Consider the following 14,753-nt stretch of genomic DNA (forward strand, 5'->3'; position numbering starts at 1 on the left):
CCAAATCTGAGTACTCATTTTTGTTTCTATTTGTTAATGCACATTATGTAGAATGGTACTCTGTACTTGCAAAGCGCCAGCCAAGCATTCACATCTTCATTTGTGTTCTTCCATAATAAAATTTCTCACTTAAGAGCAAGACCAGAGGCCTATTTCAATTCTTAAATGCACAATCCACATCCAGATCTTTGAATGATTATTCAGCATTATAAAATGAGTTAAATTGCTTGTATTATAGCAATTTCTGACACAGATGACAACTTCTTTGACTACGAACTACACAATGGTGCCGTTATATTGACCAGATTCTGTTGGTTGACCCCAATAGTTGAAAGGTCCCGGCTGTAGTCACCTTTTAGTGCCTGGAGCAACGAGTGTGGATCAGAGGTCGTGTCTAATTGAGATTGTGGCCAGGTACTAACACGCACTCAACACATAGTGAGCTAAATTACATCTTTGTCTACTGCTGTGGATCATGGTTGAGTTAGATGCACTAAGCTCCTGCTCTGTAATTTAAAAGTTTTAATTGCTTCATATAAATATATAGTTTTGAAAAAACGAGAACGTCAGGACAGTTTTTACCTCATAAGCATATCATCTGTTATGTCTCAACCCAACACGTTTCTCTAATAAGCCACATGTAAACTGTTTTTAAAATTCCAAATGCTTTGAGTCACTCCCTTTGTTCTTTTTTTGGCATCTCCACCAACTTTTGTATGTTTCCTTTTCTCTATTTCTCACCATCTTTCTCACAAATAATCAATCTAAATGCACTACGGATGCGGCAGCAGTAAAGTATTAACACGGGCCTGGTGCAGACTGCCAGCACATATGGAGAACACTTCTATGCAACTTCTGCATGAATTATGTAGCTCCTTTCCATGAATTATACCATCTGCAGTGAACTTCACTATTGTATTACCTGCTCAGTTTCCTCTGTCAGGTGTGAAACAAATTGGCTGCAGAAGGTAGCTCAGTCTGGTAATACGTAATTTTCATTATTTCCGTCATACATAGTGTTTTCATTTTATTATTTTATAAAAATGGGCTGGGGTATATGAGTCAGGTTAGGGTAATTACTTGTTTATATATATTATATATAAAAAACAATGGATGCCTATGCTGCTGATTTAGATAACTATAGGTAAATGTGTGTCTTATGTGACAGGGACAGAAGTAAAAGAAAGGGGTTGATGGAAGCAGCTCAGAGTTGAAAGACAAGCAGAGACGGTGAGAAGTCGAGAGGCAGACAGCGTTCTCTGCCTGAAGGAACTGTCATTCACAAAAAGCTGAGAACAATAAGAAATGAAGGGAGGTGCAGTTAAAGTGTTTAAATAGAGAGCGCTCTCTCGCTTTCTCTCTGTCAATCACGCACAAACACTGCACCGGTGCAAACATGAGCAATGCGTTTAAAGTGCAGACGAACAACGGCAGCCTGACTGGTGAGACGAGCCAAGCTCAAGACATCACACTGACAGATTGACTGATGAGCTATAAATCACACATGCATGCCCTAATTATTGTGCTTGTGCACCTCATGAACACCATTTAAAAGAGCCATTCAGTTTACAAACTATTTTAAGGTGTGTTTATCAGTATAAATCATTTCCATGCTGCGAACAATTGCTCTGTCGATCAGGATTGATGGTTTTTATTTATGAACATGGATGCATTTAATCTCAGCTCAGCCATATGATGATGGTTTCAGGGCATGACTTTTAACTTAAATCACAATGTAAATAATTATTTTTAGGAAAAATATCCACACATTTAAGCTAATGACGTATACAAGCCTAAAGAGTTTTCATAAACCAGATGCATGCACACACACAGAACAGCACACAAGCAAACCTCTATCTTTGAAAGACCATTGTTTATGTTGACCTTGTGTCTGCATAATCACCATAGTAACTACAATTATTGTTATTATACTGTAGAATGAAAAAGCCTAGTTGGTGTTAGCTAACACCAGTTTTATTGCAATTTATGGCATTTTGATGAGTTTGCTTCACCAACTCTTTAACTTGAATATTTTTAGTGTACGTACTGTATGCCATGTTAACACTTGTTAATATTGTATATCGTTTGTGGCCTGTGGTCAACAAAGGTTTTGTTCAGGTTTTTTTTTTTTTTGAGCAGGTCTAAATATATACATAACTAATGAAAGTGTGTGTTAGCCAAATAAATGCTGATGAACACCCATGAAAGCTATGGCTGCACACAGCGCAACAGGCCATGACAAGAAAAAACTACTTCATGCTTTTGGAGATCATTAAATATGTGGGTGGTACATGATATGATGTTTACTCCACACTTTAAAAAATACAATTTATTAGGATGTTCGGTTCTTCAAATCAGTGTTGTTACTGGCCTCTTTACAGCAGCAGCAAATAGATGATTTTCTAAAGAATAAAAAGTGGAACGTACAAAGTTCTCGGATGTAAAACCTGTCCGCCACTGAATCGCCATCTTAATTTTTAAGAGCCTAGGGGGAAAATTCACTAATCAGAGGTTGCTGTTTCAAAACTTGGGACATTTACTGGAGATCACAATCATGTATTATTATTCATTCAAACAAATTCCTTGGAAACAAATACATAAATAAATAAAAAATAGATGCAAACAAGACAATTCTCGACATACAGTAAGACTACAGAGATATGAGGACAACATAGCTAAAAAAGGTTTAGACATTTTGGAGGTCTCTTCTAAAACTCCTTATTTATCTCTTTGTTTAGGAGAAATGATTAAAAGTGATCTCAATTCTGATCTTTCCATTGGGAGGTCGTCTGAATGAACGGGTATGGAGTAGCTCTTTCCTGACCTCTCTGTACAAACACACAACACATTTCCAGTAAGGAAGCAAGAGCAATCTCAACACAAACATTTTACCACTCACGATATTCAAAACAGCTGATTTTAATATTTCCATTGTATTTGGATAATTACGTGTTTAAGGTGTTTACATAACCTTAAGCAAAGCTATTGACAAGCTCTCACCTGTGCACTTGTGATATTAATGCATCTAATAATAAAAATAATAACAACCCTAATGACTACAATTTGCTCCTGTGCTGCTCTTTTGTTTAAAAGGACATCAAGCAAAGAAAGGGAAAAATAACCATGTTTTCTTATAGCAACTACCCAGAAGATTTAGACATGAATCTATCTGTGCATGCGTGAGTATGATTGGGAATATTGCGTCATTACGGCTACAGTCAAATCGAAACATGACATTCATCAGAAGCCTATTGTACTCTAGTGGATATAGTCAGTATGTGTAAAGGTTAAGCAAGCATTTGACACATTTAGAAGAGACGAACAGCTCTTGGTTTGATTTTTGACCAGATGACACAATTTATTTTACACTAGCAACAGATTTTCATGTCTTCAGATATTTTCTGACCAGAATTTTTGAAATTCTTCCTCAAAACCCTACCACTTGTTCAGTGAAACACCATGTAAACAAGTCACCTCATGACTGCAGAAAAGTTGAAAAAAATACACCCAAATCAAATTTCATAATAATCCTGTCATAAAATAAAGTTTCATCAGAACATCTGAATGTTATATATAATGCATTATATAGTAGCGAACCCCAAATTGCATTGGTTGGTGTATCGGTGAAATTTTGTCATTTCCTAGCAGCAGGTTGAGGCCGATTCTGTTGATTTCATCAATGTCTGAACATGAGGATCTTGATAAGACGTTTTCTGCTGACAGCTGCCAGTTCAACTCATTCAGCCGCACTTCATGGCACACAAAAAACTTTAGAGGCGCACATTCCAGGCAAATTCATGAAAACAGTCACTGAAAGACTCTTTTCTTTCAATATCACTAACTTAAGTTCAATGTCAAACGCATACACACAGATCTGTATGCAGGAATTACCTGTACAACACACATTTATTCTTGCTCTAACATGTCTTTCACATTCACTGTCTCTTTCGTTTTCATGAGTAGGGCTTTATTCTAGGGTGAAAAGCTGTAAATGAAAATAAAACTCTGAAACTTTCTAAAAGCATGGTGGAGATCAGACTTACCTGATATGGTGATTGAAGGTCTGGAGGGAAGCTTGAACTGAGCGAACGAGAGCAGCTCGGTTGACTTGTATAAGTCAGATGTGTTTCTCCGTGTGAATAAAGAAGCCTGTTGCATTCCGCCTTTTCTCTTTCGCTCCCCCCTCCACCACCACTCACTCTACCTCCTCATTCGCTCTCTTGCATTCTTGCCCTCCCTCTTTCAATCAAACTTTCTCTGCCATGCATGTCTTCTTTCCAGCCATTGTAGTTTTGCGTACAGTAAAGTGTTCCCCTGTTGTTGTCGACTACTTGTTGCTCTCTCTGCTTTTTCTCTGGTTCTCTGTCTTTCTCTCAGAAATCACTGTACTCTTTGATTCATAAATACAGCCCTGGTCACGTGACGCTATACTTCAAATATACAGGGCTTTTTTTAGAAACCACAGAATGCCTTTAGGGATGGAAAATCAGGGCCAGAAAGCTTAAGTTTCCCTCTCTGCCCCCTCCGCTGGTTCAGCTCTATCCTGCTATACGTCTCCTCCTATAGCATCTCTCCAGCCCTTCTCAGTTACCACCCGCCTTCTTCTGGGTGTCAGTTTCTACATCCTATTATCCTTCCATCTCCTTCCACGTTTGCTCGTCAAAATGCTTGCTCTGCTTTTCTCTTCCCCCTAATTATTTCCCCTCCATTTGCTCTCATGCCATCATGCTTTCTTTTGTCTATTGTCTTCCTTTAAGTCAGTTTTTTTTCTTTTCACAGCTTCCATGGTTCTACTAGATATTCTGGCTATATGTGGTATTTCTCAAAAAATCTCATGTCATTCTTTCCACTGAATTACACTCTTAAAAACAAAGGTTCTAAATATTTTTTTTTTCTTTCTTTTTTTTTTTTCAGGTTCCCCAAAGAACTTTTCAGTGAAACGGATTTTGAGAAATGTGATTTGAATAGGATTTCAAACCACATATGAATGTATGAATGGTTCACGTTAAATATTATCAGATTCCAACCGAATGCGCACAAATAATAATAATAATAAAATAAAAATCTTGAATTTTCTTTGACTTCAGAAAATATAACACAGTTGTAAGGATGCTTTTTATGATAGATATATAATGTTTTGCATTCTTTTTGAACCATGGAGAATATTTATGGATAAGGAATGCCTGAACAGTTCTTCAACTCCTTCAGTGTTCTACAGAAAATATAAAGTGTTGTTTTTGGAATGACATGAAAGTTAATACACTTTTTTTTTTCTTTTTTTTTTGGTCAGAACTATTTCTTTAATTCTTGCTCTTTCATTTCATTTATGTTTTATAAAAATGATGGTGTCCTAAATTAGCAATGAAAGCTACTAAACATGCAACCACACACATAAACGTTACCTTTATGTCATCACTCATTCACACACGGATGGTGCTCTGTGGGAATATCACAATCAATGCATGGTGTGTAAAGTGACTGTTTCCAGATAATTAACTCTTTGATTTACACTGGCCCTTTGAGAAAACTGCATTCATGAAGCAGATCAGGTTTTACCCTGCATGTGTAGATCTTGCAAAAAATAAAATAAATAAATAAATTAAATTAAATTAAAAACTGAACTATGCAATTCACTACAGTAACTGTAATAGTTGTATAGTTGTATCTGGTGTTATTTCATGGACTTAAACTGACACAGATTAACAATGAATAGCTGCATTTTTATGACCTAATTTTAATCAAGATTAATAAATACTAGAACAAATGTAATGCTTATTGTTAGTAATGAAACTTTATTGTAAAATCTTACCTTTAAATTTCTACATGTACTAATATAAAAATGTTTTATATGAAAAGTATAAACATGTTTTAATAGAGTGATGTGAAAGCATGAAAAAATAAAGAGGAAGAAAAAAGATGAAAATACAATAATCTATTAGTAAAAGAGCAGTGATGAAGAAACCATCCAGGCCTGCATGTTAGAAAAAAGCATCTGTTCTTTTCCCTCAAATTTGCATATTCTGTCAGTCCAAAACATCTAAAAAGGTAGCTATCGTTTGCATGTGCAAATCGCTTATATGGTCGATTAGAGCAGAACAAAGGGAATAGATCAAAGGAAACAGATGTGAGTGACCAATGAAAATGAAATAGAAATGAGAGAAATCACACATAGCAACTAGAAGTTTTAACTGTGTAAGAACACATATGTGTGTTCAGTGTTCAGTATTTCATATTTACTGGGGAAATGGAGGCTGAGAGCGGTTGGGGGTCAGCCCTGTTAGTGTTGTGTAAATGTTTTTGATGATTTTAAGTACTGGTATTTGCTGTTATCTTGCCAAAGAAAGGAAAAATAGCATTCGGAAGTTGGAAACTACCTGTGGATGTGTTTCTATTTACATTTTTCTACTTCATTATTATTATTATTATTATTATTATTATTATTATTATTATTATACACAGGCAGTTAATAAAAAGATTTTTGGGTAACACTTTAGAATACTGTTCCATCATTAATGAATAACTACAAAGGAACACATGAGTAACACAATATTAGCAGTCTAGTAACTACTAGTAACAAGAAACTCTGATCAATGAATTAGTAAGTGATAGTGCTTAGTCGAATGTGGTAGTTAACTATTAGCTAATCAGTAACTATTTTTTTTTTCATACCTGGAAGTTGGTTTTACGTTTTTGTTAGTTTGTCCTGTCTTTAGTTATATCCCTGCAATCAGTTTCACCTGAGACAAATTGCTGGACATTCGGTAGTACACACCACCCGATATTTGACCGATTTTCAACTATTCTGATGTTTTGCTGGACATTGTAGTCGGGGGAGCAGAGGTGCTGATCAAAAGCTTCAGGACGCATAGACGACGGAAGCGAGCCGGTGCGCTCATGAAGCTCAGACAGCGCGTTAAGTCTGCCGGGCTTTCAGCTGTTCAGAGCGGACCGCGACGCAGATTCAAGGTGGCAGCAGGACATGCTTTTACATCAATGAAAGATGTACAGATGTAACAGTGTTAAAGACAATGTGCTGTCCCGATCTAGACGCACTTTTCATTAACTGTAAGCCATTCTACTCGCCGCGGGAGTTTTACTCGTTCATTCTCGTGAGTGTTTACATTCCTCCGCAAGCACACGTGAGCTCAGCTTTATAGAAACTCGCTGATCAGATCACAGACACAGAACAACAGCACCGGGACTCTGTTTTAATCATTCTCGGGGACTTTAATAAAGCAATTCTCTCCCATGAAGATGTAAGATGCTTACAGGAAGGGGGACAAAGTCTTGTATAAACAGGCCAAATACACACTGGAAAAGTCAAGTCAAGTCAAGTCACCTTTATTTATATAGCGCTTTTACAATGCAGATTGTGTCAAAGCACTTAACAGTATCAAATTGGAGGATAGAGTGTCAGTAATGTATAATGATAAGATTAAACACTCAATTTTCAGTTAAAGGCATTTCATTATTGAATTCAGAGATGTCATTGTCTAGCTCAGTTTAGTTTAAATAGTAGCTGTGCAATCAAATCGGCGATAATCGCTAGAAATTAAGTGTCCCCAACTGAGCAAGCCAGAGGCGAAAAGGAGATCAGAGTGGCAAAGAGGAATTATTCTGAAAAACTAAGGATTCAGTTCACTTCCAGCAACTCAGCATCAGTGTGGAAAGGTCTGAAAGAGATTACCAACTACAAGACACCATCGCCCAGCACTGTGGAGAATCAACAAATGGCAGACGCTCTGAATGAGCTCTACTGCAGGTTTGAAAAAACACCCCACACCCGCACTGAATACCTCTCCCCACAACCAATAACAGCAACCCCCCTCTCCCCCACACCTGCACTTCAGATCAGCGAAGACGATGTGCGCCAGGTCTACCGGAAGCAGAAAAGGAAAAAAGCACCAGGCCCAGATTGTGTTACACCAGTCTGCCGATTGACGACTTGTCTGAAATCCTGTGCTGACCAACAGGCCCCCATCTTCACACAGATCTTCAACAGATCACTGGAACTGTGCAAAGTCCCTTCATGCTTCAAACGATCCACCATCATCCCCATCGCAAAGAAATCCAAAATTACAGGACTAAATGACCACAGACCTGTGGCTCTAACGTCTAAAACTGGTGCTGGCCCACCTGAAGGACATTACTGGACCCTTGCTGGATCCTCTTCAGTTTGCCTACAGAGCAAACAGGTCTGTGGATGATGCAGTCAACATGGGACTGTATTATGTTCTATAACATCTACTGCTGCCAACTCTCCCCCTTTCCACCCCGAGGTGGCTATTGCCATGGACTGGTGGGACAGTTAATTTTGTTATGTCCGAGTTGTCCACATCCCCGGCACACTCCTGGAGGACCAGTATAAGGCTTGCTTCTTCCGCTCTGTCCTCTTAGTACTGGTTTTCTTTTCCATCCCAATGGCCCTGGTTGTTGAGTTGAGACAGACCAGGGACTTATGTGAGGATTCTGTTTGTGGACTTCAGCTCAGCCTTTGATACTATCATCCCAAACCTCCTCCTACCCAAACTAACTCAGCTCTCCGTGCCCACCTCCGTCTGTCAGTGGATCACCAGCTTCCTGACAGACAGGCAGCAGCTAGTGAGGCTGGGAAAATTCTCATCCAGCACCCGTACGATCAGCACTGGAGATCCTCAGGGCTACGTTCTCTCCCCACTGCTATTCTCCCTCTACACCAACGACTGCACATCTAAAGACCCCTCTGTCAAGCTTCTGAAGTTTGCAGATGACACCACACATATCGGCCTCATTCAGGACGGTGACGAGTCTGCTTACAGACAGGAGGTTAATAAGCTGGCTGTCTGGTGCAGTCTTAACAACCTGGAGCTCAACACATTCAAAACAGTGGAGATGAGCGTGGACTTCAGGAGAAACCCCCCTGCACTCCCCCCACTCACCATCATGAACAGCACTGTGACTGCAGTGGAGTCATTCAGGTTCCTGGGCACCACCATCTCCCAGGACCTGAAGTGGGACATTCACATTGACTCCATTGTTAAAAATGCCCAGCAGAGGTTGTACTTCCTTCGCCAGCTGAGGAAGTTCAACCTGCCACAGGAGCTGCTGAAACAGTTCAACTCTGCCATCATTGAATCCGTCCTCTGCACTTCAAGTCACCTTTATTTATATAGCGCTTTTACAATACAGATTGTGTCAAAGCACTTAACAGTATCAAATTGGAGGATAGAGTGTCAGTAATGTATAATGATAAGATTAAACACTCAATTTTCAGTTAAAGGCATTTCATTATTGAATTCAGAAATGTCATTGTCTAGCTCAGTTTAGTTTAAATAGTATCTGTGCAATCAAATCGGCGATAATCGCTAGAAATTAAGTGTCCCCAACTGAGCAAGCCAGAGGCGACAGCGGCAAGGAACCAAAACTCCCTCTGTGACACTTCAATAACTGTCTGGTTCAGCTCAGCTACCAAATCTGACCTCAGAAGACTACAGAGGGTAGTCCGGACTGCTGAGCGAATCATTGGTACATCCCTCCCGACACTCCAAGAACTGTACTTATCCAGAGTGAGAAAAAGGGCTGGCAAAATCACTCTGGACCCCTCACATCCAGCACACTCCCTCTTTGAACTGCTGCCGTCTGGTCGACGCTACAGAGCTCTGAGCACCAGAACGACCAGCACAGAAACAGTTTCTTCCCTCAGGCAATCCATCTCATGAACACCTGACAATAACTGTGGAACACACACTATTTATACACTTATACACTTACACTTATACCTGTACATACAATTGTCAATTTGTATATTGTTATTCCCTATTTTCTTGTTCTATTAATAATTCTTCTTTTTATTATCTTCATGAACACTTGACAATAATTGTGGAACACACACTATTTATACACTTATACATGAATTTATCTAACACACATACTTAGTCTACATTTCAATTTGCACATAATACACCTGTACATACAAAACTGTCTATTGTAATATACCTGTACATACAATTGTCAATTTGTATATTGTTTTTCCCTATTTACTTGTTCTATTTTTTATTTTATTTTTTATTCTTTTATTATCTGCGTTTTGTTCTGTCACTGTCATTCTGTTGCACGTGGAAGCTTCTGTCACAAAAAAAAATTCTTCAGAAGGAATTACTAATTATTTGGATCAGTATTCTAAAGTGAAGATCATGATAACTCCCTGGTAATGATTGAAATCATTGGAAGCTTTTGAGAGTTTTGTAAAGTGTTGGATAGTAACTATTCAGGTGTTACTACATCCTTCTTAAGGAATTACAAATTTTTTGGATAAGTATTCTAAATTGAAGTTTGTGATAACTCCCTAGTAATTACTGAAGTCATTGTAAACTTTTGAGATTTTTGTAAGGTTCTGGTTAGTAATTCATTTTGCTAGATATGGTAACACTTAAATCATTACTAGTGGGTTACCGTGATCTTCACTTTAGAATACTGATCCAAATAATTAGTAATTTCTTAAGAAGGATGTAGTAACACATGAGTCATTACTATCCAAAACCTTACATATATCTCAAAAGCTTACAGTGACTTCAGCCAATATTAGGGAGTTATGATGCTTTTCACTTTAGTATACAGATTCAAGTAATTAGTAGTTCATTCAGAAGGATTTGGTAATACTTGAGTCATTATTAGTCGGTTACCATGACCTTCATTTTAGAATTAATTATACATTATGCATAATTCACATTAATTATGAACCTGTATACAGTGGTTATTAGTAGTTCTCCATGATTTAGATGAATAAATTAGATGAAAAAATTTAGATAAATAGTTGTTATTGATTAGCTAATAGTGAACTACCAGTTTCAACTGAGTGCTATTACTTACTAAATCATTAATCAGAATTTCTTGATAGGTAATGGTAGTTACTACAATGTTAATAGTCCATTAGTCAGTTGTTCCTGTGTAGTTATTCGTTAATGAAGGAACAGTATTCTAAAGTGTTACCGATTTTTGATTAAAATGTTAATAAAAGGGAATGTATACAAGTGCTATGACTCTTTCAGATCTTTCACATTCATTTTAAAAGTACTGTATTCCATGTTGTATTTCAAATAAAATTAAATCTTTAAAAATGCATGCATAAAACTTTGGCTTTTCACACTGTGCTTAAATCCTGCTTTTAACCCCAGGTAGAGAAACGTTTCACACTTGTATCTCGTAATTCAGTAGTGAGGTTAGCACAGCTTTTTACCCACGGTTATGAAACCCTGTTCCCTTGTGTTAAATGCCAAGTTCTGTCATGAAACCCTAGAAGGCGCGGGCTGATGGGTCCTTACCGCAAACTGATGATATTCACAGTGTAAATCTACATGGCACAAGCTGATGTTGCATTCACAGTCAATGAGCTTTCAGCTTTGCCTTTAAATGGCTGGTTAGCATTCATTATAGAGTATTTTTATGTGTTCCTCTGAAACCCTCCACCTTCCCCAGCTCCACCTGTATAGATCTGCTCTGTGTTATTATGTTATTTATATAATTATATTTTTATACATATGCTATTTGTGCAACATCAGTATGTCTTAAATGATCACAGCATCTTATTGGCGTATGTACTGGAAGCAGTAAGTTCCTGTACTTGCTTGCAGCAGTAATAATCTACAACAACAGCGATAACCAACAGCAGCAATAATTCAGCAGCGTAGAAGATCTATTCCACCAAGACCAAATATATTAATATTGTCAAATCCATTACCAAGCTAAAATATTCAAAGAGTTGTCATGATTTGATTCAGTGTTAGAACACTGAAGGGGTCATGACATGCATTTTTTTTTATTATTTTATTTATTTGTTTGTTTTGTTTTAATTATTATATATAATACGTTTTTTGAGCATGTTCTTTTTACTCTTCCATTTGTCCTGTTGTCAGAAAACTGAATGGGCTTCTGTATGCTGTAGACAGCGTCAGTGATTAAAATGGGCTCTGTTTGCTTTTGACGTGATGTGATGCTCACATCCGGTGTAGGTAAGTTGTCAGCCGTTAAGTGACTGATCGCTAGTGGGTGGGGCCTGTGATGATGTATAACTATTCTTTGACGACTTACTCTGGAGGCAGTTATGTGAAGCTTGATTAAATAAATGTTTTGTTTATAATGAAGAGGAGGTTTTAAGTTATGAAACTTGCAAGTTGAAACAAAGACCTTTTCTATGTCAAAAAATCCAGGAAAATCTAATCATTTCTCATGTCATGAACCCTTTAAGACTAGATGTTTGGCAACCAACAACCAATCGCATACCTCGTGTTTACAGTTACAGAAACACTGTGTTGTATAAACAGTTGTTTCATCGTTTGAAGGGAAAAAATGTCAAATGGTGCTTGAAAATGCATCAACTGGAGTTGGTAAGAGACTGTTTAATTCTTACCTTTACGGTTCAAAATGTCCATTCAGGAAAAACTTGATGTAAACGGTTTTAGTAATGTACAGCGTATGAATACCCAGAATTAATTGTTAACCCTGGGTAAATTATGAGCAGTGTGAAATGTTACACAAGAAAACCCAGGATTCCCTTTTACTGGGGGTTTTAGACTGACCCAGGGTTAACTATTTCAAGTGTGAAAAGCCTTAGAATGAGCAAAATACATGTGTATAGACACATCAAACACTTTTGGTTAATTATACACTTTTTGTCAGTCATACCTTAATCATAACCTTAACTATTCTGTTCATTTCCTCCAAAAAAAAAAAAAAAAAAAAAAAATTCCAGATTTTCAAAGGGTTTCAAACCTTTGGACCCCACTGTATATACCTACTAGTTTGCCGGAGTAAATTAATTAGTCATGACAGAAGCTTTCCTGTACACATCAGCGTTTTTAACAAATATTCCTGTGGCATAAATAGGGAATATAAGAATATATCCAATGCATACAGATCAGTAAAACAAATATATGAGGGCATGAGAGCAACAAAGTACAGAAAAGAAAAGAAAAAAGAAAGTACGGTTGAGTGAGTTTTTAGAGAACATAAAATGGGGCCCCGTTTGGAAGCGAGCGGAGGAGAAACCGCAGAATGGAGTGAGCCTCGGGCTGAAGGAAGAAAAGAGAAACGAGAAGTGTGTGTGTGTGTGTGTGTGTGTGTGTGTTTGTGTGACACAGTAGGCTTTAATCAACAGCAAGTTGTCTGTAATGAGATCACTACACAGTCCACATAGATTGATGTCATGTGAAGTTGTGTGTATGCACGTCTGCGTGTGTCTCGGCATATGCATCGGCATCATTTTACACAACATGCACACACACAAACACCGACAACAACACAGAAGCAGACACAGTCAAATATGTTAAGCAGAAACTAAACGCTAATGTGTTTCATACTCAAAAGTCCAAAAAAACATGCACACTCGGGAGCAAACACACACTGAACACACTGTGCTGCATTTAAAAAGACCTGGCAAGAAAAAGAGGAGAAAATGAGATTGAAATGGACAGAGAGAGGAAGAGAGAGAGGGTTTTTAGTTTTGGGTTATGAAGTTAAGCTCACATCCTAACCAATGAAAGAGTGTATTCATTGTGCAGACGCCCAAATGTGAAGTCATTTATACATTTCCACTGCCATGGAAACACTTACAAACCCTTTAATTACTTCATGCATGTTGACACAAGGCCATGTGCTGCTCACACACAGTCCCATACACAAATATAAGTGTAAAATGAAGGTTTAGCCTATACTAGAGTATTTTGAGGGGGGGTCTTTTGATTTGCAAATTCATTGAATTTTGCTCACCTGCATCTATTGTGATTTGGACATGGACCATCACAGATTGTGATGAAGCGTTTTCACTGTCATTAACATATACAGAGAGAGAGAGAGAGAGTGACCCTTATTGTTGTTGTTTTTTTGTTGTTGTTGTTTTTTGGAAATGTTAACCTCTTGCCCCCTCATTAGTTTTTCCACAAGAAGTTAGTAATGTATGCAAAATTCCATCCAGATTATTTTTAATTTAGGGTGTGCTCAAAGAATGTATTTATTTATTTATTTTTTATTTTTTATCAACAGGTACTTCAAGATTGGATTGGTGATATTAGTGAAGTTTTTGTTCACTGATAAATGTTGACTGTTTCTGAAATCAGAGATGAAGGGCAGTTGTGGCCTAATGGTTAGAGAGTCAGACTTGTAACCTGAAGGTCATGGGTTTGAGTCACAGCACCAGCAGGGATCATAGGTGGGGGGAGTGAATGTACAATGCTCTCTTCCACCCTCAAAACCACAACGGTGCCCTTGAACAAGACACTGAACCCCCAGCCCTGAGTATTAATTCTGAAAATATAGTAGAAATTCTGAGTAAGACTTGGCAACATGTAACGACAATGGCAGAACAATTAGAGCAATCCTCCTAAATAAAGATCCTAGTACTTTGGCAAATGCAAGAAAGAGGTGTTGCAAAGAGGTCTATCCAAGAGTACTTCAGTCTTCCTCTCAAAGACTGAAGAACAAATGCAGTTCATTCTGCAGATTGTCAGAGAGCACTGGAATCTGTTTCCAGTTTCTGCAGCTGAAGCAGACGTTGGATTGTCATCGCGATCTAGGTCAGATCGCAGTTTTTCAAAGATTGGTTCTCATCAACATAACTTTTTTTAAAGATTTTATTTTTGGCATTTTATGCCTTTATTTCAATAGGACAGTGAGTGGACAGGAAATGAAGTGGGAGAGAGAGGACGATGGGATTGGGAAAGGTCCGTGAGCTGGGACTCTAACTCGGGACACCTGAAGCGTATCAGTGGCAATGTAATTTA

The 14,753-nt window shown here is 37.9% G+C and overlaps 1 protein-coding gene across 1 annotated transcript in view; it reads right to left on the reverse strand.

Moving 5' to 3' along the window:
• The window catches only part of rargb (retinoic acid receptor, gamma b), a 45,670-nt gene extending 41,549 nt beyond the window's left edge, over positions 1-4,121 (reverse strand). The window contains exon 1 of the mRNA XM_058792323.1: positions 4,044-4,121. The gene's annotated coding sequence lies outside the window, so the exon portion shown is untranslated. The remainder of the gene's footprint in view (positions 1-4,043) is intronic.
• Positions 4,122-14,753: the final 10,632 nt, after the last annotated feature.

Source organism: Onychostoma macrolepis, chromosome 11 (assembly GCF_012432095.1).
Source record: "Onychostoma macrolepis isolate SWU-2019 chromosome 11, ASM1243209v1, whole genome shotgun sequence".
NCBI lineage: Eukaryota > Metazoa > Chordata > Actinopteri > Cypriniformes > Cyprinidae > Onychostoma > Onychostoma macrolepis.